We start from the raw sequence: 26959 nt of genomic DNA on the forward strand, positions 1-26959 counted from the left end.
ATACAACACACACACATACACAACGCAGTAAATATAGTCCACTGCAGGACATGAACCTCCTCCAAGACAGGAGGGATCTATTCTATTCTCTGTGGGGGTGTTAGTACCTGCACCTGGCTCTCTCGAATGGAACCTTTGTGCATATCTCCAAGTTCTAAACTGTGTTTCTAAGCTTGGACGATTTCCCACCACTTGGTACACTGCGGGTTGGTGGGTTCTTGAGACTCTATAATTATCTATACTACACAAGTTACAGTGGGAAATTTGTAGTAGTCCGTACCAACATTTTATTAGAAACATAAGAAAATACACGCGCATAAAATAAATAGCATTAGGTATTATTAAACCGATGAGATAATATGGCTTAGTGTTGACTACATAGTTGACCAAAAGATCATAAAATGCTATAATGTTTATTTTATGAGACGGTTAAAATGATTGATAGCATAAAAATATTTATCTTGGTGCTAAAATGTAAATCTTATTCACTGCGATTTTTTGTTTTATTGACACATGACCATCGCATAAAGATAAGGAAGATTAAAAACAATGACGTGTAAAAAACATATTGTTCACAGGGTGTTCTTCAGTTTTTTTCTTTGAGTTAAAAATTTTCAGTATACCACATCTCACCTATGTAATAAAACCTTATTCATCGAGAAATAAAGGCTCATCACTGATAAAAGTGTTCAGTGACCAGTGTGTCAAATTGTGTTAGGTTCCATCTTAATCGCAACACCGCGTATATTACGTACCGACGTAATTCAAAATTTCACATGACCTGATAAGAGATTTAACGATAAAAATGCGCAGAAACTAATCTACTAGAGAGAACACAGGTACTTACGGACAAGCGTGATTTCAAAGATAAATTTCCACCTTTGTATTTCGTACAAAACAATTCCGCAATCTCCGTTTTAAAATGGCCAGGGGGAAGGGTTAACCGTCGTACGTGCAACGTTCGGAAAGGCCCAAATCCGATCTCGGTAACGACAATTGTTGTATTCTGCCAGTTCTGCTTATAGGAGATAAACCTGGGCGTACGTACCTGTGGCAGGGCCTAGGGCCGCGGGGGCGCCCGGGCTGCAGTCTCGCCGGACCCTGCGGAGCGCTCGCACGCACCCCGCCCGCCATCTTGAAAACGCGAGTGTTCCAATTCCAAATTCGAATTTTTGAATTAAAACAAATCCCTCTAACCCCGTTTTGTCTCTTAAAGTGTGTGAGGTTGCCAGTGCTGTGGTTTCTACTCTGTGTTCCCTGTAGATTAGATTGTGTGATTCTATTGTTTTGTGAACAAAAAGGCGGTTGAACGAATCCCGGTCTGATTGATTGGGTGAGGCGACTGTTTTTTGTTGTAGAAATTAAATAGTTTATGTAGTAGTGCTGAAAGCCTTCTGAAAAGAAAGAAATGGATTATCGTTCATTATATTTTTTTTGGGATACTGAGTTTTCTTTTTTACCTGATACTTATAGGATGATATTTAAGTAGAGCACACTTGACAGTCTCATTTCCTTCTAATGTATTTATTAATAGTCCAATTTTTTTCCTTCTTAAAAAATCTATATAGGGGAAAGAGACAGTGAAAGTCGACATTTCTCGAAAAACTTTGGGCATAGTATATTTAATTTAATTATGTCTGGAGGCCCTCGTTACATTTCAGGTAAGTAATTACTTCAGTCTTCAGAATGTCGGCACTTAAGTAGCTCCTTAACATTTCAGGGGTTAAAGTTTAAAGAAAATGAAACTTGGATTTCGAGCGTCTTTTTGGTTTTTGTTTAGGTCCCTCACATTTATATAAATCTATTAAAGGTAGCCAGTAATTTTTTTGTAAGAAAATGGGTGTGATTCTATCAAAATGAAACCCACACCAACTGAAAAATACCTTCGATCCTATAATATTACCTACCAACTAAGTGTATTAGTAGAATTAACTTGAAAAAAATAATTAATGGGAGGTGAATAAACGACACATATATTATATTGCTTAGGTGTTAAATGGTAACCTAGGTTTCATGATAGAGCTAATAGAAGACCATAATTATATAGGTAGGTAATACAGGAACAATGTAAATAAACTGCTAGGTAAGTTAATAAAATTTTCGTAGTGAGTCACTTGAGTTTCATATTATAATGTTTCATGCCGTTCAGTCTCAATTAGAATGCAATTTTATAGAATAGACGTACTGAAATCCATCTAAATAAAAATTGACCAAATAGAAAACTTCGTTTAAACTAAAACTAGGTCACAGTATTGATGAAAAACTACTTAAGTGTATAAATTATTATCACATATTTTAATATTAAAATCAATAAACAACCTAGAATTAAGTCAGCAATTAGGTAATGAAGAACATTACCTACCCCAGTTAGATACTTTTTAATAAATTAATACTTATATTGAGGATATTATTTTTTATATTAGGTAGGGTAACGTAACGTACCTAGGGACATTTTCGACTACCCCAACTTTGAATGAAGCTATCGCAGCGTACAACTAAGATATTAATGTGAAATTTTATTTATTCGGTAGGATATATAATCTATTATCACTAGTATTTGTGCTAAAGCTTTAGTGTGGCCAGATTTTATTAAATTAAGATAAAAGTAAAAATGCTTGTTTTGACCCAAGGTACGTTACACGTTTGTACCTTGGGACACTGTTTCCTATAGCTTTGTACTATGGAAAATGCAAACTTCTAAATAACGCCTTATATCTCTGTTCTTATTGATTTACTGCATCTCTCTTCTGTCTAGTTTCACTCTGGCACTAATAAGAACAGAGATATAAGGCGTTATTTCGATTTTTGCATTTTCCATAGTACAAAGCCATAGGAAACAGTGTCCCAAGGTACAAATTTAATCGTGTCCCAAGGTACAAAAAAGCAATATTTAACCAAAATGTAAATATCTTTATTTTTAATTTAGGAATCTTTCAGATAATTGCCATGTCATAAAATTAAATAACTGAAAAGTTATACGTGACATCCATGTCTTTATTTTGAGCATGCCTCAATGAGATAAAGCAACACAAAAAACTATACAAAAGCTACTTTTGATTCCAAAAAACTTCATATTGTCTTCACCACACACTCGATGCTGGTATGATCACGAGACTCACTAGTTTTGCCAAGCGAGTAAAATACTATGCCTAGGGTAGAATTTTAATGTGTTTATTTAGCCGGTTTTTAAAATACAATCAATGTCCCGAGGTACAAGCGTCTCAAGGTACGTTACGTTACCCTACTATTCCTTCCTATGTTTAATATTTATGTGCAATTTCAATAACCATAATGGCGTAGCTTGTGTGTGAGGTGTTATTAAAAACTGTTATTGCCTTTTAGCCCCTACACTTACATTAGTAGATTTTTAGTAACTACTCATAGTAAGATAAGAGATAATTTAAGTAGGCTAAAAAAAAAAAAAAAAAAACACGCACTCACGCCTTGTACTAATGTACTCCCTTGCGGGGTAGGCAGAGGTGCATTGCTGCACCCACTTTTCGCCAGAGTGTTATGTTAGTCCCAATGTAATAGGGGGCGGGCCTATTGCCATTTTACGGGCACATCCAAGACCTGAGAACAAATATCTGTGTTTAAACAAATATTTGCCCCAGCCGGGAATCGAACCCGGGACCATCGGCTCAGTAGTCAGGGTCACTAACCACTACGCCATTCGGTCGTCATTAAGTAGGCTAATTTCATTTATACCAACATCCATTCCACAGAATAAGCTGAGAACGAGAAAAGATAAGCAAATATTTTCAGTGAGGTTGCCAGTTTACCACTCCGACGCAAACACAGACTGCTTGTGTTAATATGAACATTATATACTTACGTAGAGTAAACAATATGCGCTGATTAACTAAGCCACGGCCACGGTTTGTTGCCTACTATTCTACGATGTCTTCTCTATATTATTATGCTCTATTTCCAGTAGACTGTAAAAGGGGAATGCGTGAAGGCCGCATTGCAAATGTAATAGTAGAATAACATAATACAACCAATATCTTGGATAGTGAAAATATTATGTAGACGGTACCTAAGTAGTGGGTCATGGTGGAGTAACGGATAAGGTCTCGGCTCTCATTAGTGACGTCGTGGGAATGTTGGATCCACGTGAAACTCACTATGAAAGTAAAGGAGTAAAGTCAATAATTGATGAAAGTAAAGGAGTAAAGTCAATAATTGATAAGTAATTATGTTAACCCCCTTAGGGCGGATTCGACCAACGTCGAGTAACTTTTTACTCACGAGTAAAGTACTAGTTACTCGCGAGTAAGCAGATTTTGCATTCTACCAAACCTGAAACCAAGATAAGTAGCTTATCCCAAGAATAAAATGTTATACCGCCAAAATTGACCGTGTAACGAGCTTATCCGAGAGTAATTTTGTAATGGCGGCAGCACATCAGCTGATTAGAAAACCGTCATAATGACATATAAACACATCTGTCAAAACATAAACAAAAGTAAGTTTAAAGGCAAAGTCTCAGAATAACAACAGCGAATAAAATATTAAAACATAAACAATTTCATACATTTATAATCCATTCAAACTAAGTTGGCATGTCATTTCTATTGCATGCTTTGAAACGCAGCTATTTTTATTTTAGTTGCATTACAGTTTCGTTCCTCGTTCATTCAATTTAATCATGGTATAACTTGGTAGAATGCAAATGTACTTATCCTGGATATTTACTCGCGTATAAATTTTATTCCGGTATAGTTATTCTCGTGTAACGTGATGTTTGGACGAATTCACCCTTATTCATAAAAAAGTTACTGGACGGATTAGCTATTGCACTGTTTTGTCACTCTCTGTCAAAGAACAAATTGTAGAGCAAGAACGTAAGGTAGAGAGTCCATATTTCGCGGTATTCAAAATGGCGTCCTTATTTCGAGTTATATTTATTTTCATGATTATTACTCATTTTAATAGGTTTGGATACTCTAAAATTACATTTAATCGTTCATTATCTTTAACTGAAACTACTTGATTTAGTAAATATATTTAAAATTGCCTAAAATTACTAAAAACTCATGTAATGTGCCGTGAGGGCGACGCCGCCATGTTTTTCATACAAACGCGACCCGGCTTACTTAAGGCCAGCCATATTTAATAATTGTGTTTTTTAATATTTATACGACGTTCAACTTTGTAAATAGTTTATATTTAGTGTATTATATTCTTATACTTACATTTAATTTAAATTTTAACTCTTTTTAAACTAATTTAACCCCTTTAAACTCAAAAACAAAATACCTCGGTATAATGGCCTGATTTTTATACGTTGTTCCTAACTCCGAGGTACCCTCGGTATAAGGAAAAATACTATGTCATGATTTTTAGCTTATAACTTTACAAATAATAACATTTGAAGTATATGCTTGATTACATAATAATAATGATGAACGTGACAAGCTTATAACCTAATTCGGCGGTACAAAATATCCTCTAGGAATCTTAATACGACACGATAATTGTTGACGCAAAAATCATGGTTACCTAGAAAACCTTAACTTAGTATGTTTATTTGAAATGATAAAAAACAGTGTTATTTTATCGCTATTAAGGTAAGTGATACATATTTTTACCAATATTTTATGTATGATTTGAGTAACATATCTATGTTGTTTCTAAATCGATAATTTGATAACTCGAAATATGGATTATTAAAATACTTGCTGAACCCTTAATATGGAGTATGACATTTTACATAGGTAGGTACCTCGGAAATCGGAATATGACTCTACATCACACATTCGCAGTGTCATCCGATGCCGTCATCAAACCATAAAATCAAGATGAATTAGCGACTTTCTTCCTAAATTTAAAAGGGGTCTGGATAGATATGCCTGACTTTACGAAACTACTACTATATCTAGTATATCTATAACTATAAAAAGTACTTATTACTCTTTTTCAAAGAAGAAAGAAAGAGATTTGTAGACGTAAAACTTTATTTGGGTGAATAAAATAACACACACGACGGTTGAGTTTTTATAACACTTATATACACAATTGCCTAATTTCATTTCTGTATTTTATTTCCATTATCCTTCTACTTCTTGGTCTGATGGCCGTTGTAATATTGTTATCCCAGAATTCCCAGATAAATGAATGTCCTGTATACTGCATTTCATGTTTGGTTTAGGGGTCTGGTTGATTTTGTCATTTTCTTCTTGTTGTCACTGAAAAATAAAGTAAGTAATGGATAGTTGCCAGAATTAAGCTTATCCTTATAAGTATGTACCCATTTTCACAAAACTTAGTGAGTTTAGAAACGAAAACGCTATAACAAAAACCTAGGTTAGTAACTAAACTGATGCCAAATTACTGATAAAAACATAAAAATATTTCCATTTTACGTAGGTAATTTCCTAAAATAATTCGCACACAAGCTTACCTTATCGATTTTCCAATTGCATATTGCAAATACAAACATAATAATTTAATAAAAGATGTTTGTTTTCTAATGTAAAGACTTTTAACAAAAATACTTTCAAAGAATAGCGGCAAACTTTTCGGCGGAAAATTGAACATGGCGCCGGCGCGCCTCCAGTCCAGCGCGCATGCGCCATAGAGATGTACCTAGTGCAATGTTCCTTGCTTCCGACCTATGCTTGAATGAAAAAATAATCGATGCTGGATCGATTCCTTGGTAGATACTTTTATTATAATCATATTCGTTTATGGTAAATACATTAGGTACTCATCGGAAATTAGTACTGATAAGGTATTAATGCTTTTGTAAGTATTCGATACTTTTCCTCAGTCCTTACACATCTACTTGTATTACGTATCATCAACTATTAAACATTTAAGTAAGAACATAAAATATTGTGGAAAAAATTTAGACCTTACTTAGATAAAAACTATAGTAAAAAATGTTTAAATCATTCGAGTTCAATAATCGATTATATTCGATTACTGTCACTATTTCATCAATTTAACCCATCTCTACTCTATTTTTTTTTAATCGCTTGGAAAAGTCCATAGAACATCATACAAGCATTATGAATATTTTTTTCTAGCCAATGTTACCAGTTGCAATAATGAATTATGAAAATGTTACATAAATAATAGAAATTATCACGAAAACCAATATAGATGGAGAGTATTTAATTCTTTTCATTATTTTCAACTACTATTTAGAATAATTAAATTTATTTGGAGTACTTTAAGGTTAAAAAAGTATATCGATATTTTCGATGTAATTTCCTTACGTTCATGGCCACACTCATGGAGCCACTGACAGGACTAACTCGGAATATGGAACAGGCTACCTCGGTATATGGAAGAAACCATAATCCTACCTCGGTATTAGGGTAAATCGACATGTGTAATAAATTATATTTTTTTACGTATAATAAATGTGTTATCAATGAATCTGTGTTAAGAAATATAAAATTTAACGTATATTCTTACAGAAGACAATATTTCAGATCAATATTAATGGTTACAAATGCTTATTTTTCTTACTTACTTTCAAATGTTGTGATTTACCTCGGAATAAGGACGCGTTACGTTAGTTCTTATAAACTGTCAGACAGATAGACGGACAACACAATAAGTATAGTGCCACAATCTTATCTGTTCCGGTGGCGACGTCGCTGTGATTGAATCCAGTGATGCCATCGATAAAATTTTGCCTATTTCTGGTTTAAACGACAACTCATTTCTGCTATTACGTATTTTTATAATTAACCAATAAGTATAGATAAATCAAAATATAGGGTCGATAGTAAATTAAAGAGGATAAAACATATTAAACGACATTTGTTGTATAAAAAAATTGTCCACGGCGAACAGAAACAAAATTAGTTCTGATTATGTTCTGATATAAGACATTAAATCTAGATTTTACAATGATATAGGTAATATCTGTGGGTCGTGGGAATAACGAGATAGAAAACTATTGTACTTAATTATTATTTATTTTTTTCATTTTCTTAAGTAACAAGAAACAATAGCATAAAATTAAAAGAAATTCAGACAATGTACAAAGGCTAATTGCCAAAAATCCATTTCTTCCAGCCAACCCTTGATACTCGTAGTGGAAGAAGAAGATGTCATTAATCATCATTATTTCGTCTAAAATCGCTGCAGGTGCGAGAAATTCTTCTTGGTATACTGCCTAAGGTACGCAGCTTCACTCACACCTGTAATCAAAGAAAAATAAAGATTATATACTTTCATCACGACCCATCCCGTCCCCACTGCGGGTACGGGTCTCTCGGGAAAATATTAATAAAATTACATGTGAGTATATGGGTAAAATTATTCGTCATATTTGGCAACACTAACCTGTAGCCGCTGCAACCCGTTCTTCCAATTTTTCTAACGGAATTAAAGGCGCCTGAATACGTTATTCTTCCTGCATAAAAGCCAATATATCTAGTATTACTTTTCTTGCATCACTTTTCAGCGCTTTTGGCATTATTACACCCAGAAAATCACAAAACAAATTAAATAACGTAGCGTCAGCCTCTTCGCAGAAATTGACAACTCAAATAACGCACAGAGTATGAAATGACGTTTGACAATGACGTCTTGTTAGTACACCATTTTGACCACCGGAACAGATAAGATTGTGGCACTATAATTCGATTTTTTTTCTTTTTTGATGCGGAATCCTGAAAAAGATAAGTTTAATATTTCGGGATTATTTTCCTTGAGGACTTTTGTCTGAAATTCAACAAGAAAACCCGAGATGATATTGGCCGCGTCCTGAACAAATATTAAACCAACGCACATTGTATCATTTCAATATTTAAGTAAAAAAACCTTTGTGAATACTTAGGATTGCGAAATAAATCGGCATATCATAGCAATCGTAACAACGATTTTCCGTCCTCAATCTTGCTCACCTTGATTCAACGCGACATGATTTAAATTTATTACAAAACAAGACAAGTAGGTATTTGTACAATATCATTATAATATAGAATTACCTACAACAAATTCAGGAATACGATGATTCAGGAGGCATGACCAGGTTTAATAATGAACAGTAAGTACATATATAGTATACATTCATACACTAAATAAGTCAGCTGTCTTTATAAACAACTCCAAATATTATGCGAAGAAAAATATCTAGGTATAACAATCATAGTAAAAAAAACTTTTAATGAAACAAAAACGTTTTGTACTTGGCTGTGCGTAGCGGATTTATGGTTAATACCAGCTTAGCTCATAATCTCCCGGCTTTTCCGGCTTATGCCTTTTCTTCAGCGGACTTTATAGTGCATCAATCTCTATATTGTGTACACAGCCTCACTTGCTTCGTTGAATTTATACTTTTCTTCTATTCATCGTAGGTACCAAAGGGTAGGTCGCATACCTATGTAGGTAGGGTGGTGCAAAAGTGTTATAGTAAACGGAAAGGTGGTGACTCAGGGCATCATGCACTCAGTCACTGGTTAAAATTATACCTAAGTACTTGAGCAGTTTTAAACTTTCTGCCATATTTTGGAAATAAAATACGGTATTTTTTATGAACATCGTGACAAGCCGATTTTCAGTGAGTGCTGTCCCTTTTATACTCGCATTTTACAATAATAACGGAGAGAGTTTTAAAAAATTCGCCTCGTGAATTTTCACGTTGGTGTAATAATAGAACATTGCGCCCCTGAACTTTGCTGGCATTTTCAGGAATGGTGGTCCAGTAATAGGAAAACAGTGGACGGCAGATGGCTGGATGAGCAATACGGAGGACTGAAGGTCATAGATGAACCGGTATTGAAATGCCGACTATTACTTTACCACAGATTTTTTGATATCAGCTGTAAAAATTCGCCAATTATCAAATTTTTTTGAACAAAAGTGATAAAAAAGGTAGATATAAGGTAGGAAAATCAGGAGTAATTCTTATTCTTATTTTAACACCTTATATTTTATTCATAAGTATTATTATGCACTACCTAAATTCACTGCCTTAGTTGAATATATTATTGCTGTATATCATTATGTATTATTGTATGTAAGTTTAGGTATAATAATATATATTATGTATTTATTTATTTATTTTCTTGCTGTATTTATTTATTTAGTGTATGTAGTGTTTAAGTAGTGTATTATACACTTGCACCTCAGCTACCTCTAATTCTATTTCTATTTTCTTTTATAACTCTCTTCCATCCAAAGGTTGTCTGGTAGAGATTGCTATAAGCAATAAGGCCGCCTTTTTGTACTGTTTTTATTTTTAAGTTTTTTTTTTGTATGTTCTATTTTGGTGCAAATAAAGAGTATTGTATTGTATTGTATTGTATTGTATTGTATTGTATTGTATTATGTAAGTATCTACAACAATGTAAAGAAACAGTTTTTAATAAGACAACGATAACAAGGCCGCCAACTTTCAGAAAGTTTCAGTGAAGACGTTTTATCAGACTTGTATTTCTTTCAGCTCAGCTCCTTCAGCGCACGTTTCAGCGCCTCCTCTAAGCCCTGAAAGCCATAACAAAGAAAAAAATAGTCAAATATTTTTTAAAGATTCAATACACACAATTTGAATTGTAAATGGGGTTTGCGGATTTACACGCAAAGTTGGAGATTATGCTAATTTCAGCAGCCAGTCTTGATTGTATGAGTTAGAAATTATATTATAACTTTTTGAAACTTTTATTGTTAAATCTAAAATGCAATTTTCAACACCACCTGCTTGCATCAACAATTCAACAATCTGCTCAGTTGACTGTTTGAATGAATCGCATATTATGCATACATTTAACTTATAATATTAAACTTTTAACACACCTATAGGTGGAAACTTGTGCAACATGAGTTACTCTTTCATTGTTATCTACATATTAAAATAGTTAAGTTTTCCTAATATTGTAAAATAAATCAATAAAAGTAGAACAAGTTAAATCGTCACCATCGTTATGACCCGATGTCTACTGCTGAACTTGACATGTGCCTCTCCCAACAAGTGGCACAACACCATGTCCTTGGCTTTCCTAATTCCATCCGTGAATTAGTATTAGTAATTTATTATTCTCTTTGTATATTAACATTGGTGCGACTTCCCATCTTAAGTACTTACAAAGTGACTACTTCAACCTTAGGTTGCCTGGAAGACATCGATTTGATTCGCTTCTAGACAAGTTCTCAAGTGGAGACCACGAACAGTCAAACGTAATGTAAAAACACTTAACATTCAGATCTTAGAAGTATAACATAACACAATACATAAATAATCAAATGTTGACTAAAAGAAATTGATAAGTAAGTACATACTTCTATATTTTTAAACCATCCCCGTTTTTAAATTGATTAAAAATAAACAACATTATTACTCACTCCAGAGAGGCTCTGGCGCGCTACCTATCAAGTTCCATGAATATTAATTGACACATTACAGTGCCACAAACTTATCTGTTCCGGTGACAGCTCACGTAAATGTGTAATATTTCTTAATTCTATAAGATTTTAACTTTGCTCGTATTGTTAATTCGCTCTTGCGGTATTAATAAACCCATCTAATCTATATCAATATACAATTCATAGTAAGTACTGAGATATGGATCAATTTACTTCGCTCTCACCGGAACAGATAAGTTTGTGGCACTATACTTGGGAGGCTTTCAGAGACACAATGTGAAAGCGAACCCTCATCTGTGAATAATTGACAGTTCAAAAAGGAAACACGCTGTATATACGCACTACCCCCGGTGCTTGTCCATTACTGCCATTAGCTAGTTTACCGGAAACACTCCCTGTAGGTTTCGTGTGATATATGCGATATTTGTTACGGCTGGTACATGCTGCATTAGATGAATAGCCTACTAATGCGGTAATGGAGGGTTACTTTTTGACGAAAAACGAACAAACGAGAGGCTGTCACGTTTAACACAACGAGATAGAGTCGCGGCTTACGCAGTAGCGCTCTGAAACTATTTTTTATGTCATATAGAGTGACCCCCTATTCGTGTTTTAAGCTAAAGATGGGCGACAAACATGAATAAATATCTGTCTTTATAAAAACATATGCCCCGGCCGGGAATCCACGCCGAGACCCTCAGCACATCAGTCACAGTTACTAACCACTGCGCCACGCCATATCGTCAGCAACATCCATCGTTGTAAAGCCTACTAAGTGAGGAATTTCCTTTCGGGTCTTCCCAGGTTCGAATCTGGTGCAAAAACTTTTACAATTAGAGGTCCCCATTCAGTTCCTAAGTGGTTTTTGTTTGAGTCCGTTAGGGGACGGGAGGGGGGTAGCCTCTTTCTGCTTGATTGATTAATTTGGGGCCACATACATTTTCTTCTATATACGATTTTGATGTATTTTTAACCGTTCATCATTTCTTCTCCTGATGATAAGCAGAGCATTTGGATTACATGATTTTGTTTCTTTCAATACATTTCTTGTGCATAATTAATAAATGCCTTATGTTATGTCGTATTTTTGCTGTAGAATGAACCGACTATGTCTCGATCTTAGACTGCCACTAAAATATAAGCCAATTCGCTATTTGCCCGTGTTCATAGCCGGGGCACAAGAAGGTCGAATACTCAGTCAAAAGTTTTTGCTAGACGTAAATATTTGATTTGAAAGTCATTTTACGGTTAATAAAATCGCATTAATAAGTTTGTTTTGTTGATATTTGGGATTTGTTGCTAATATGATTGAGAAAGTTTGCTTTTACTTAGAAGTTAATGATTAAATATTTGTAAATTAATCATTAATTTAAACTGTAAAGTCTACGTAGTTTTTTTTCTTTACACTTTGATCCGTATTTTTTAAATCTTACGTCTATAGCGCTCATTACTATTGTAATAATTGGTAAATTTGTTTATCTTCGTTAACGAGGGAAATTACAGGAAACCTTTCTTTATCCTCTACATAGAAATCTTATAATAGTAAATGCCTTACCCGCATTCAACCCACATAATGTGACACTAACATTTCTTGGTAGGGTTTTGTATTATAATGGCGGTAATGTTGGGGTAATAATGGCCAATGCCCCCGGATTCTAGACTATTATTTGCCATGCAAGGAAGGCCTTTTGCGTACAACTTCTATTGTTTAGTTATAAGACTTGTAAGTACCTAAGGGCCACTTGCACCAACATATTAAATCTAGATTTAGTGTTAAATCTCGATTTAGTGTCAAATTTTATATGGACTGACGTTTCTTAAATCGAGATTTGACACTAAATCTAGATTTAATATGTTTCTGCAAGTGGCCCTAAGTATAGTAAGCCGAAAAGGAGTGACTGACAACCTAAACTACATAGAAATTTCGTTGGTCGCGTGACTTTTTACTATGGGGAAAGGAATGTTTTTTTCACGAATTTCTAAAAGTCTTGGAACTAAATTTGTTTGTTTTACCCATATTTCAACCCCCTTTGAATTACTATAACGTGTTTGCGAAACCAACGTTTTAGATAACCACTACTTAAATGAACAGTAACCTTAACCGACTGTGGGTCCAAATAAATCATAGACTTAGTATATACTTATATACTAAGTCTATGAAATAAATCAAGGCAGATACCGGATTATCTCTCAAATATTTGAAGTCACGTGGTGGAGCAGGGGTTAAGGTATCTACATTGTGGCATAGAGTTTACAAGTTATTCGTGGTGGTCTAGGGCAGAAGGGATAACAAGATAAACTTACTTTTGGCTCTTTGATTTAGGTTACTACTTAATACGGGGTGATTTCGTGTGAGAAATGGTGTTTTACTCTCAGAACTTGTGACCCCCCGTCTTACGGACGTTGGGCGCCAGTGTGACGTTCCCTACCTGTTTACCTATCGTCCCTACTGGGAGGTAAATGAAAGAGGTAGGTAGGTCCAACGAAAATAAATTTATTGATGGCCGCAGGCCACCTAAGTCGGTAGAACGGGTCGTGGTGTGTCGGCCTAGTATCTGATTTCACTGCGTAGTTCAAGCACTCCCCTGGATGGTCAGATGCCGGTGGAACAGGTCGTCAGCCACGGGCGGGGTTGTAGGTCGCCGTGCTAAGCTGCAGGTCCGAAGCGGAAGCGAAGCAGAGGGTAGGCAGCAGTAGGTAGCGAAGCGAAGCCTAGGTCTTCTAAATCCCGTACTGAAATCTTCTTAAATCCCGTACTGAAACCCTGGAATGGCCAACGAAATACGTTAGGAATGATTCCATAACGTTCCGTGTTACCACCGACGGCAACGCATTGTAGGTAAGTACTTATGTAGCAAGCGGTGCCGTGGTGAAAACAATCAGAACGGAGTTTACAAATGCGAAGAATTAAGTAGGCTTTAAATTTAACAAAAGATAATGAATGCAGAAGGCAATTAAAAAGAAATATTTAAGTTACAAGTTTAAAAATGAAAATATTAAAAAGGTGAAGGTAGGATACGGTATTCAAAATGCGACCACTGGAATATTCCAACGGTCGGTTGAACACCGTAACCGCCAATAAAAAGACAATCAACAGCAATTCAAAAGCTAAGAAGAAAAGTTAGCACACAAATTAAAATAAATAACATTTGTTCACAACTTACCCAATATGGGGGTTTGAGGATTTATGTAAAACACAGGTACACAGAGCCAGCAGCGCCTTGTATAGCGGACCCGGAACGGTTAGGACACTTAAGGTGCACTATCTATTTAAAAATTTACTTTTAAGTCGCAATGATATGTGCGAAAGCAATTATTATTTAGATGCGCAAGCGTACGTTCGAGTCCAGTGATGGCAAAGCTAATGAATGACTAGCTAGCGAGCGGCGACAGCCGTTGAAAGTGTCACGATGTCACGGAATGTTAAAAATAATACCAGGTTATGAACAATAAATTTCTACCAATATTAAAATGTGGGCAGGTTTATGAAACTAAATTTCTACCATAAACTGTTTATGACTACAGATTACGTTTCAGTATTTTGAGTACGAATGTACTTTAAAAGAAGTTATGTTTTAAAATGTTATTTACTTTTAGTTATTAGATTTAATTAATATTTTATTTTATTTATTACATAGTTAAGTGTTAAAATGTAGAAAATAAGCTAGATTTAGGTTAATAATACGTTTAATTAAAGAAATGTACGTCTACAACGTTACAAACTATAAATTTTACTATTTTGACCAAAATTTTCTTCATGTACTTGTTACTGTAATAAAAGAACCATAATTATTAACTTCCTTCCTTATGTATACTTATTACTGTAATAAAAGAACCATAATTATTAACCTCCTACTTTTGGACATACGAGTAAGATTCCTACAATTAGGTAGTCCTCGACTTTCCTCCTTCAATTACGTCTACTTAGCTTCCACCTTTGGGTCAGGTTCATCCGATTGGTATTTGGTAACAAAAATAAAAAATCCTCTATAATATGACAAATCCTTACATGTACCAATGAAATGTTTAGAAATAAAGAACTTCAGTACCGCGAGTACATAACGTAACGTAACGTACGAGTACTATAAACAAGTTAGTACCTTTTACAAAATAGTGGCAAGTATAATCCACATCCGTACTTATCTCGTATGTTCCTTCATGCCATGTCAAGCTGAACACCAGCGAAGCGTGATAGCCTTGAAACAGTATGTATATGGAGTTAATGAAATATTGTAATTTCATACATTCCCATTACATTGAGATGATGTATATTATATTTACTATTTGCCGCCATGTAAATTCTAATGCTAAAAGTGCTTAATATTGTGTAACAGGCTGAAATTTTATTCTTTCAGTGTTTTTTTTTATTCATATAGGTAGGTATATGTACGAACAGTTTCATTTTATTAAACATGCGAATTAGATTAATTTCGTAAACAACGCAAACTTATCTACACTTATGTAATGTAAATACCATGTTAATTCAAGGCTGATTAAATACGACGAGATAAGAAATTTACACACATGCAGTACTAATACTTTTGCTAGTTAAAATTCACTCTTGTAGAGCAAGGATTAAGAGTAACGGAAAAAAATAACACGTCCTAAGTTTCTGCCAAACTACTACTACCTTTTAAAACACCTAGTAAAAAAAAAGTTTTATTTCAGCCACAGAACACTAACACCCAAAATACTGGAGCGCCTCTAACGAAAAGGTTTTATGAAAAAAATATTTTATTTTTATCTTTTCTATTATGAATCCTGACCTCAGAAATTTGCTTGTTGTAAATGTAATTAAGGCCGGTAAATTGCTACGGTTGTTAGTGAAGTAAATTTGTTAACTTGCCTAACGCTGTGAACAATAATTTTAACCCCTTAATATGATTGAAAGTAGACCAAATATAGTTTTGGTTGAGAACTATTTTTTCAGGAGGACTAATAATACGTTACTTATATATTTTTAGTGGACCCTACATAAATCTCTTGATAAATCGATCCTCAAAAATGATACAAATAAATTAATTGGCTACTGTACAACAAATTTCTACTTTCTACACATCATTCTTCGGTCGAGGTTAAAAAGTAGGAAAACTTCTATGTCTATCTAATTCTACGGTACAAACACACGGCCCCTAAGGGATGATCTACACATTTAGTAAAGACACGCACACACCGCATATTAATTTAGTACAGTAATTATAGTCCCTATTTAAGCCTATACAGGGTGGACACAAATGACGTTAATCACATAACGTAACGACGCGTCCACATCAGCCTTTGTATAGCCTGCAAAATTGCGGGGGCGAGGTATACGCACTAATATTACCATAAATTATCAATTTTAGCCCTAAAGACTAAGCGCATAAGGTTGATAAAAGTGCAGTGTAGTTAGGAATGTGTACCGATGGTGCCTGGTGCGTTTATTGGACATGTTTGATGGGTCGGATGATGGCATAAGGTTTATGACGCGGTATCCTAGAATAGGAACATTGATGAAAATTTATAAAGCTTTAAATTTATTGCAGAGGCGGTCCGAACTTTAGTTATCTAAACTAAATACTTAGTTAAATTACAATTATTTTATAAAAGTGTGGCTACATTTTTTTATAATACAAAAAAAAAACTACTCTTCTTCAGTAACTTTACCAAAACCTAGTACGTAGCTTCCTATCTATTATAATGTGAGTATAATTCCGCGTTATTCTATATACAATAAAAATGATTCCAAGTCAGAACCTTTTTGTAATCTATATAGTATCTAATAGGTAGTTACGGGAAGCGTTATTATTTATTATTAAGCGCTCTCTATGTTTACTTTTAACCATCCATTTCCCATGTTGTTTCATCACGCTACTCACGTCACGACACGACACGCCTTCAGACGGAAATCTTGTACAGTCAGCAAAAGAAATACGTGTCCACTCCAAGAGCAAGCAATGCCTTATAAAATTTACTAGTGATACATGAAACGAATAATAGAGCGTGTGTATCAATTACTTATTTAAATCATCTTATTTCACTGGGGCCTAGGGAGTGAATGAATTTACATTCTGATGCAAAGATACCGGGGTTTTTTAGTACTCACTAAAATTTCATTATTTCACATCAAAAGTCCCCTGAGAGGAACCTTACAGTGCGGTGTTATAATTCATAATGGCTTGGCACAGGAGACTTGCGAAATAACGTGCAGAGAACGCCTTGATTCGTGCAGTCTTGAGTGGAACAAGTAGTTATTCTAGTTGGTACATTAGTAAAGAGGAAATTCTATATTGATGTAAATTGACACGGCCGGCGAGTCACTATGATCTTGGCTACTTGTAACATGACCATGGCTATGATTATAACCTACGGCGGATTCAGTGTATATTCAAAATTAAGTTTTCAGTTGAAAGATAAAATATGTATATTTATAACATACGAAAAAAAACCTTCGGAACCGATTTCGATTATTATTTTTTGTCATTGAGGTAGGTAATCTTAACACTAATGGTGTTCTTAGCTATAATTTATCAAAATTGGCTTTGCCGTTCAAAAGTTGTGCGATTTTGAGTGATGAATGTCGGAGGTTTTTAACGTGAATGTGGTTAGGTCATTTGATATCTGTTCATTTCTGCTATCATTTTCTATCAGATATTCTGACTGGGCTAATCCTTTCATCATAGTTACACCGACAGACCTACACGCTAATAAGATGTGGAAGGAGTATTGGCAATAATTGTTAATTTAAAGCCAGATAGAAGGCTTCTAACATTTCCTTATTATTCTTATTTTCTCTATCTAATCTACGGGCATTATACGAGGACTGTGATGGTTTTAATCGCCACGTTCGGCGCTCGCAGGCGGCCCCTGTCAGGGCGCGGGCGACGCACTGAAGCTGAAAATCTCATTAGATCTGCCTGCTTAAGCATTGCTGTATCGCTTCTGAAGAGCAGCCAGCGATCTGTGAGGCTGCTACATACTCTGTAGCCTCTCGCAAGGGCAATGAACTGGGCCGGAATTCTGCTAAATACCTACTAAGATTGGAGTGTGAAGTTAACGTTATTAAAGTCAGTGGGAGCAGTTTCTGCAGAATAAATAGCACTGCTCATATTTATATGCTTTAACGTGAAACGAGGTGTGTTATAAGTTTAACGTTTCTGTGTATCTGTCTGTGCTAGCGCAGCTCCAAAACGACAAGACCGAGTTTTGTTTAATTTCTTTAATTTATTGTATACCTACTTACAAATTTTATATATACCAGTGTAAGTACTCTATGTAAGCCCTTAAAGTGTACGGATAGTCTAGCAGGCTAGCTCAACCTTTTTCAACCTTATGTTACTTGAATTTATGTAATAAATTTTATCTTCATATTTTGCAGAAGAAAATGGTTTTAAATAAACAGCAACAATTCTAAGCCCCTGTTCCACAATGTCTGGTTAGTGGCTACCTGTGTGATAAAATACATGCTGTCACTTTCTGTTATTATTTTTTTGACAGTGACAGCATGTATTTTATCTCACAGGTAAATCAAAATCAAAATCAAAATATTTATTGCAATCAAGTGTACATTAGATCTTCAATATAGGGATGTGCTTAATACTTGATTACCCATATTGGGCACTGCAAAGTGACAGTGTTGTCTGTCCTTATATCTAAAGAAGATAGTTATACATTTACAGTTAGCATTTACAATCTAACTAAAAAAAAAGTAGCCACTAACCAGACATTGTGGAACAAGGCCTAAGTAAATCTAAGTAGGTCATTTTACTACTTTCTCTTGCTGAAATAGCAAACGTATTTTTTGTACCTTGCCGCGCCGGTCGCGCCGGTCGCGCTAGGTAAATTACGAGATCTACAGGGTGATAAATAATGTTTGCGAGACTGCTTTTCTTTTTACCACCAACTGTGGTAAAGCAAAAAGCAGAGTTATGTGTTTCACCTGCATGAAAGTATAGACCGCCATTTTTGTACATATTTGTTAGTAAGTATTTAAGTTATGTAAGTTTATTTTATTATGTGTGAGTACAAATAAAGATTATTCAATCTATCTATCTATCTATAGATTTTTTACCTCATATCTATTTTAAACTACTAAGTACCTAGTTAGCGTTTTGCTAATGAGGTATTATTAAGGCGACATGCACCAAAATATTAAATCTAAATTTAGCATTGACGACTGTACAAAATATCTGTCTTAAAATAAAATTAAAATGTCCACCAAATCTGGGAATCGATCGAGGAACCCAAAATATCACCGTTACTATCCACTAGTATCCACTATGCTATTCTACCATCATCATATTCATGTTTGCCAAACAAAGCTTTTTATGAACGTCGGATTTATTTTAAAACTCTCCCGCGTCGTGCGAGGTAGTTTAAGATAAACATTATGCGAGCCGTGTCTAATTTTACTTCATTTTGTTTGCTGAAATTACAAAGGAGGTATACAAACACAAGCGTTGCGTGCGCCAGTTTTTGAGTTGCCAACTCTACAGGGTGTTGCTAAAAGGGTATTTTCGTGAATTTCCAAAACTCGTAGAACAAAAATTGTTCAGAATAGCCCTCTGAGTCACCCCCTTTCGGCTTAGTATACCCTTTTTGCAACACCCTGTAGTAGATACCGAGGCCTGCTACTCTTGGTTTTTGATTATGATTATCGGCTAATGTTATTTTCAAATAACTTAGAATTAATTTGATACAAAGTTGGGGTGAGGCTGGTATTTGTATAGACATTTTGTTCAAAGTTCTTAGATGTGGCAAAAAGTATTTGGTTTGTGTAGCGGTTCTTAGGAAAGGCCTAAAACTATGTGTAGGGAAAGGGAAGGTTTATTTGTCTTGATGTGACATAGGCAGTGGTGAATGCATAAATGCAGGTATACCTTTCGAGGGAATATTTCACAAGATTGTGTGAGTGTTTACGTAACTTATATTTTTGTTAGTACAGTTAATATTTTACTTTCTTTGGTAATATAACTCCTAACAATGTTGGAAAGGTCAGCTCATTCAATTTAGCGAAGAAATAGCAGTATTATATTGGACGAAAATTTATCCTTTCATGAAAAAACTTTTGTAGGTAAGTATGTATGTATAAAGTAATACAACCAATAGCCGTGAAATGAAATGAAATAATAGAATTATGGATAAATAATTTTGGTTCTTATTAAGTTTTAGATTTGGTAGTAGTTATTATTTTTAATGTAAAAACTTTTATTTGTATTAAATTTATTTAGTTTTTAAGTAGGTATTAATTAACTTTATACATTTTTAAGTATTGTAATGTAAATAAATGTAATAAACGTATTTAAGTAATGTACATATCTCACAAGTAAATATAACAAAATTTCAAATAAAGGCATAATTCCTAAAAAAGTGTTACCCACCATTTTTTACGTTGGTCAAGTTAGGTTATTTTCGTTTGTTCTAAACATGGATTGTCGCATTATATCTATATTATTATATCATTCTCAATGTGTCTATTACTCAAGGAATGCTTGAGCAAACAGCGAAAAGTATCTTATATACTTACCTACTTAGAACAGTTGAGAAAATAACTATTAACTACGTATAAAAACCACCTCGTGACATAAATGAGGACAGGGTGACAAAGTTGCGTCGAAGTTTCTGAACGGCCTTTGATCTCACGCCGCGCGCGAAACTCGCAGTTAAAATTCTAACTCTCATTTTATATTTCACCTTCAAACGCACACGCAGCTACATACCTTGAAACAGTAAAAGTATGTATCAGCTACCGAAATATCCACTTTTCTACTTTAATATTAAAACCGAAAATGTGTTGCGTGAATTAACTGCCGAGTTGATGAAACAATTGTTGTTTATTTGACTTTTATCTCCGTTCATAAACAGTGATTATTTAGTATGAAGCTGTAATAATACAGACGTTTTTTTTTAGTGTCTGATTAACAAGAACATTTTATAAATACCTCTATTGAGTTGTCTGATAAAAGATTCGGTAGCTAATACAAAATTCTATTTACGATATAAAGAATTCAGTAGTCAGCGGCCGCGAAAGGTTGTGATGGTCGGTACATTTCAACCTGGTATTTACCAACTGGTTGGTTTTTTTTTGGGTCAATACCAGTTTATTTGAACGTTTGAAACGGTAAAAAAATACCTAGAATATATTTATGCAATAATGTTAGGTGATTCTGTAAAAAATCATGTATGCTTAGATTAGACGCAAATACAGTTGTGCGGAAAACTGGATGGCTCACGCCATTTTATGGAAAATAAATTCATATTGTCCAGTTCTAATGAAGAAAATAATACAATACAAAAAACCAAAAAAATCATTACAAAACAAGTAAACATAACACAAAAGCTTGCTGTCCAGAGCGTCAACAAATCACCAGCTCAGCATGTGCTGGAGACAATAAGACCACAACGCTGGTTTTCAGATATTAGGGTTTACAAGGTTTTTTTCAAAAAAGGAGGTCCAATCTTCTTTTTCTATTGTTGGTAGATTACATTGTGGAATATGGTATATGTCTGTGGAATAGGCAAACTGATACACATACACAAATAAGTAGGTATTCAGGAAAATATTATTAAGGTTAGTTTTTTTCAGCAATCCTCTCATTTCATATCGATCGCATGGCCAACTTTATGGCCAAAAATAATAAAATAATTACTTGGTAAGAAGGTAGTAGTTTTCTTTAATATTTATGAAGCTTTAATAGCAACTGACCAACGGAAATGGTATTGTTACTTACCGTCTATTATTTTTAGGGAAAATGTGTGTGTGATTATTATCGTGCGTACTTTTGTCATCAAAAATTTATGGACGGTAAAATAAAAGGAGGTAATAAATATGTTCCTATTTTCTTACTTTAATTTAATTGTTATGGTCTTCTGATCAAATTTGGATTAATTAGGTATTATAGAAAGATGGATTACTTAATTCAGGATCTTAGATCATGCAACTGGGTAACTCAAATCTTAACAAAAACATATTTTTTCCATACCTACAGTAATTATGGCCACAAAAGCTTTCCTAATCCAAAAAGGTCTTTTTGCGTGACCTAAAAACGCTGTATGGTAGCGGTCAGCTAAATTGACTACGTTTGCAGAAAAGGGCGTCATTATGTACGTAGGTACATAAAAAAGGGTTGAAATTTGCAAATTCATAACGAATTAATGTAAGATCGTTTCAAAGGGGCTTTCGGTTCTGCTGAGGTAGCACATAGGAGGCTTTACATAATAACGTTATGTGCTCTCTATATTGAATACAGCTGTGTAGTGATAATTGTGCCTCAGGTCCGATTCCCATTCTCGTTTGTTACTTTTGAATCTCTCAAAAAAGGCATAAACGGGGCGTTTATTACATACGTATATATTAGTTACTTGACAAATAGGTCTCAGTTGGTAACTCTTAAGGGTTTCAAATCTGTTCCAAGTTTGGTAACATCAGGTGTTCCTCAAGGGTCACACCTCGGACCATTATTTTTCATTTTATTCATAAACGACCTTCCTAAAAAACTAAAATGTAACTCTCTCCTATACGCAGATGACCTTAAGATTTTTAAAAAGATATCATCTGATGCTGACTGTTTGGATATACAAAACGATATATCAACTCTTAATAATTGGTGCATATCAAATAAAATGTGTTTAAATATTTCTAAGTGTTTCGTTGTCAAATTTAGTAATCTAGCCAAGTCCCGAGATTATACATACAAAATTAATAACACCGTGTTGAAAACTGAGGAGACAGTAAAAGATTTAGGAGTCATATTAGATAAAAAATTAACATTTAAATTTCACTACGAAAAGCTGATTAGCTCATGCAATCAAACGTTAGGCTTCATTCTTAGAGTTTGCAAGGAGTTTAAAAATCCTTACACATATATTACACTTTTCAATTGTCTTGTTAGATCGAAATTAGAGTATGCCAGTATAATCTGGAACCCGTTTTATATGGTCCACATTAACCTCTTGGAACGCATTCAGAGAAAATTCTTAAGAATATTATCCTTCCGTTTTGGTCTTAAATACAAGTTACGTTCATATGAAAGTAGACTACTTCATTTTGGATTAGATTCGTTAAAGAATAGACGCTGCTCTACAGATATTTTGACTCTACATAAAATAATCCACGGAAGTCTTCATACGTCACTTTTGTCTGAAATTTACATAAACTTTATCACAAAAGCACCAAGAGCAGGTAGAGTCTACAAGACATTTCATATTAAGACACGTAGAACAAACAGAGATTCGAACTCTCCAATTGCTCGCATTTGTAGACAGTACAACGAATTAACCATTCGTGAACCAAATTTGGACATATTTGTTAGTAATAAAACTACATTGCGATCACTAATTTATTCTTCCTTTCACTAGTTTATATTATATTTTATATCCAAAATTATATGAACCTGAGCTTTATATGGAAACTGTTGGTTAGTAATAAATTTAACTTAACTACTTATGTAAAACTAAAACCAGTAATTTAAACTTTAATTTAAGTATAACTATTTCAACCTTAAATTCTTAACTTTTGTACTTATATAATACTATGTAAGCAACTAACAAGACATGTTGTCAGTATCTATTGTGGGATGTTAATTAGTTAAGTATGTAAGTTAGCCATGTTTAATCATTTGTGACATGTATTGTTAACAACCTGTTTGATACTGCTTTAAAAAAAAAAAAAAAAAACATAGTCAAAGGCATTTATTTGCTGAATATAGGTTACATAGGTGTTAATAATTACACTGAAGTAAAATGGGAGTAAAGTAACCCTAAAAGTATAATGCATCGCACTATCCTCTACCTACTCGTTATGTAGATGTAAGTTTAAAAATAATTCGTCATGTACACACTCGGTCAAATGTATGCTGAAATTTTCTACTACTCACATGATATGGCTACCATATACGATTATAATAACATGATTTATACCACGAATTCCTAAATTATTCATACATTACCTATCACAGATGATGCATCTACCCATGTGTAAATTAATTGGGTTTCCGAGAGGGCAGTGAGGAATTTGCTTAATGGGCGCCTCGTGACTTCACTCGCATACCTAATTATTATTACAATACGATAGATTTACCAATAAAATAGGTAGATATTGATGGGTTCTTTACGGTGTGTTGGATTTATCAAAAATATAGGTTTTGTAGTATTTGTATTTCAACCATAGTTTTAACGATATTATAGTAAGCTGAAAGTGGCCGATTCAATGAGCTATTCTGAGCAATTTTTGTTCTACAACTTTTGAAAATAAATCTTTTACTAAGGGCTGATTTTTCTATAGTCAGATAAAAGTAATCTGAGGAATAATTCTGATGCTGTCGCATCTGAATAATTGTATATAAGACAATGATAGCAACAATTTTATTCCTTAGAAAACATTTTATCTGACCATTGAAAAATCAGCCCTAAGTATAAGTATACCAGTTTTGCATCACCCTGTCACCTACAATGGTTCCATTTGATACATCATTACACATACCCACACCAACAACAAGCTTCGGATGTAATTATCAGAATAATTAGTCGACACTGTCCGTGTTCCGGTAATTATGATAATGCTGTTTAGTGGAGGAGAAAGGGACAGTAGTGACATGTCATGATAATTCCTTCAGATATCCTTCGGCGTAGGAGACACCTCATAAATAATACAACGTTCCAAGTAAGCGAACTGTTTGTCTGAGAACTTATACTAAGCTATAACACAATATGGAAACTCTATATGACGAAAAACAAAGATTCGGAGCGCCTGCGCGAGGCACGACTCTATCTCGTTGTATTAAACTCAAAGGTCTCGTTTGTTCGTTTTTCATCAGTATGGAGTAACCCTCCAGTATCCCTTTTTCCATTATCAATTATTAACATTAAGAATACAAAGATTAACCTCTTGCCTGCAAAGAAATGGCGACACAACAAAGAGAAAGTATATTTAAAGAATTAGTAAAGTATACAAAGCGAAGGAAAATTAAGAGAAAAAGCATTATAATGTCCAAGCTTAGCCTCGAGGCATTAAAAATAATAGAACAAAGCATTCAAAAGGACCAACGCTATAATAATTATAGATATATGGTAATTAAGGGTAAAAGTAGGCGGCGAAGTATATGAGATGAGGTTATAGTTATAGCCGACGACGGACGACGTGACGTGTCGCAACGACAGTACTATTGTATGAAATTAATTTGGCAGATAGGTATTGACGCAGCTTTACATTTTGTCGTTTTTCATATATTTTGACAGACTTCATATCTGTGAACCCCCAGAAATGTGGCCTGACCCTAATGTCTTCCACGGCCGATTCTTAAATCTCCGTTCCGTTTCCGTTTCCGTAGAACTCAAAATCCCCTTAAAAAAAACTTAAAATTCCCTTGTTACGAATCATTGTCAACTTATAAACCCTCGCTATTTTAAATAGCAGGACAATGTAAAATTAACTCTAATGCTTCAATTACAAGGGTAGGAATTCTAATGTGATCTGAATTGGGTCAAGTTATAGTCCTAGTATATGTAAGTAAAGATATGTAACCAGGGGGTTACTCTATAATGGCCAAAAAGTAACGAACGAGAGCTGTCGTGCAATCGGCACATTTAATACAACGATGTACAGTAGAGTAGAGTAGAGTATGTTTAGTTTTTCGTCATATAGACTGACCCCCCAGGCACTATAGACCTATAACGTTATTCCTCCAACGTATTTAGACGTTCAGGCGTTGGTAGTGCACTTACTGCTTATTACAGCTCGCTATTAGGCGAAGTGGGCCTCGCTTTGTTCTCTTAATCATAACTTAATAGATTGCTTGTACTATCGTTCATAGTGGGAAATGAACATCCTTGGATAACTATTTTAGAGTATTAAAACGGTGAATTTCTGATGCAATACTCCTGTATATAAAAAATAATACTATTTTGTTTGAATACACATTAGCCCTTGGTGTGGGTGTGCCTGTAATATAGCAATTAGCAATATGCTTTATTGCCCAAATTTTGTTGGTACTACTTTATACTTATCTAGTTTATGTTTATATTCTAGTTTATATGTAGGTAATGAAGATGCAATCATCTACTGCTGGATATTATATGCATATATTCAACACATTGGTATAGACCTCATCCAGCCATTACTCGCTTTTATGAAGGTCGATTTAAATATACTCATGTCTCTCCTGTATTTCATAACACCATAAACTCTTGAACATAGCTCGAGTGTACGCGCGATCGATACGAGAGCAAACTCAACAGGTGCGCCGCGCCTTTTCCCTGTTCGAATAAGGAACTTTTTCGAATCGCAGTTCCGAATCCAGCCGCGTTGTCTGTTGTCTATGGCACTAAAAAGAAAAATATTCGTGATGTTCATGAAAAGGAGGTGGAAAGCGTGCGATCGATACACGCAACCTCATTTCTGAGTGTCGAGTCTGCTCTTCGGATAGTGACACTACCGATGCCGTTAATTTTGTATAAATTTGACAAAGTATCATTAGTATTCATATAAGATCATAGGTACTGTAGAGCGATCCGGAAAAAACGCAGCACATTCTATTCGATAGTCTATTCGAAAGTGCTGTCCACCTGTCAACAACAAAATGGCGGTGAATTGCGGTGTACAGATTTGCGAAAGTTTGACAGCTATCATTCCATAGGTCATTGTCAGAATAATATT

The 26959-nt window shown here is 34.4% G+C and overlaps 1 protein-coding gene and 1 long non-coding RNA gene across 2 annotated transcripts in view; one reads left to right on the top strand and one right to left on the bottom strand.

The window, feature by feature from the left end:
• Positions 1 to 832: 832 nt before the first annotated feature.
• The window catches only part of LOC105381728 (protein qui-1), a 123127-nt gene continuing 97000 nt past the window's right edge, over positions 833 to 26959 (top strand). The window contains exon 1 of the mRNA XM_048628841.1: positions 833 to 1333. The gene's annotated coding sequence lies outside the window, so the exon portion shown is untranslated. The remainder of the gene's footprint in view (positions 1334 to 26959) is intronic.
• Positions 13803 to 15043, bottom strand: LOC125490252. The gene is made up of 2 exons (XR_007267572.1): positions 14493 to 15043; positions 13803 to 14092 (listed from the first exon to the last, which is right to left on the bottom strand). It is a non-coding gene; the product is annotated as an uncharacterized LOC125490252 (long non-coding RNA).

Source organism: Plutella xylostella, chromosome 22, assembly GCF_932276165.1.
Source record: "Plutella xylostella chromosome 22, ilPluXylo3.1, whole genome shotgun sequence".
Lineage (NCBI taxonomy): Eukaryota > Metazoa > Arthropoda > Insecta > Lepidoptera > Plutellidae > Plutella > Plutella xylostella.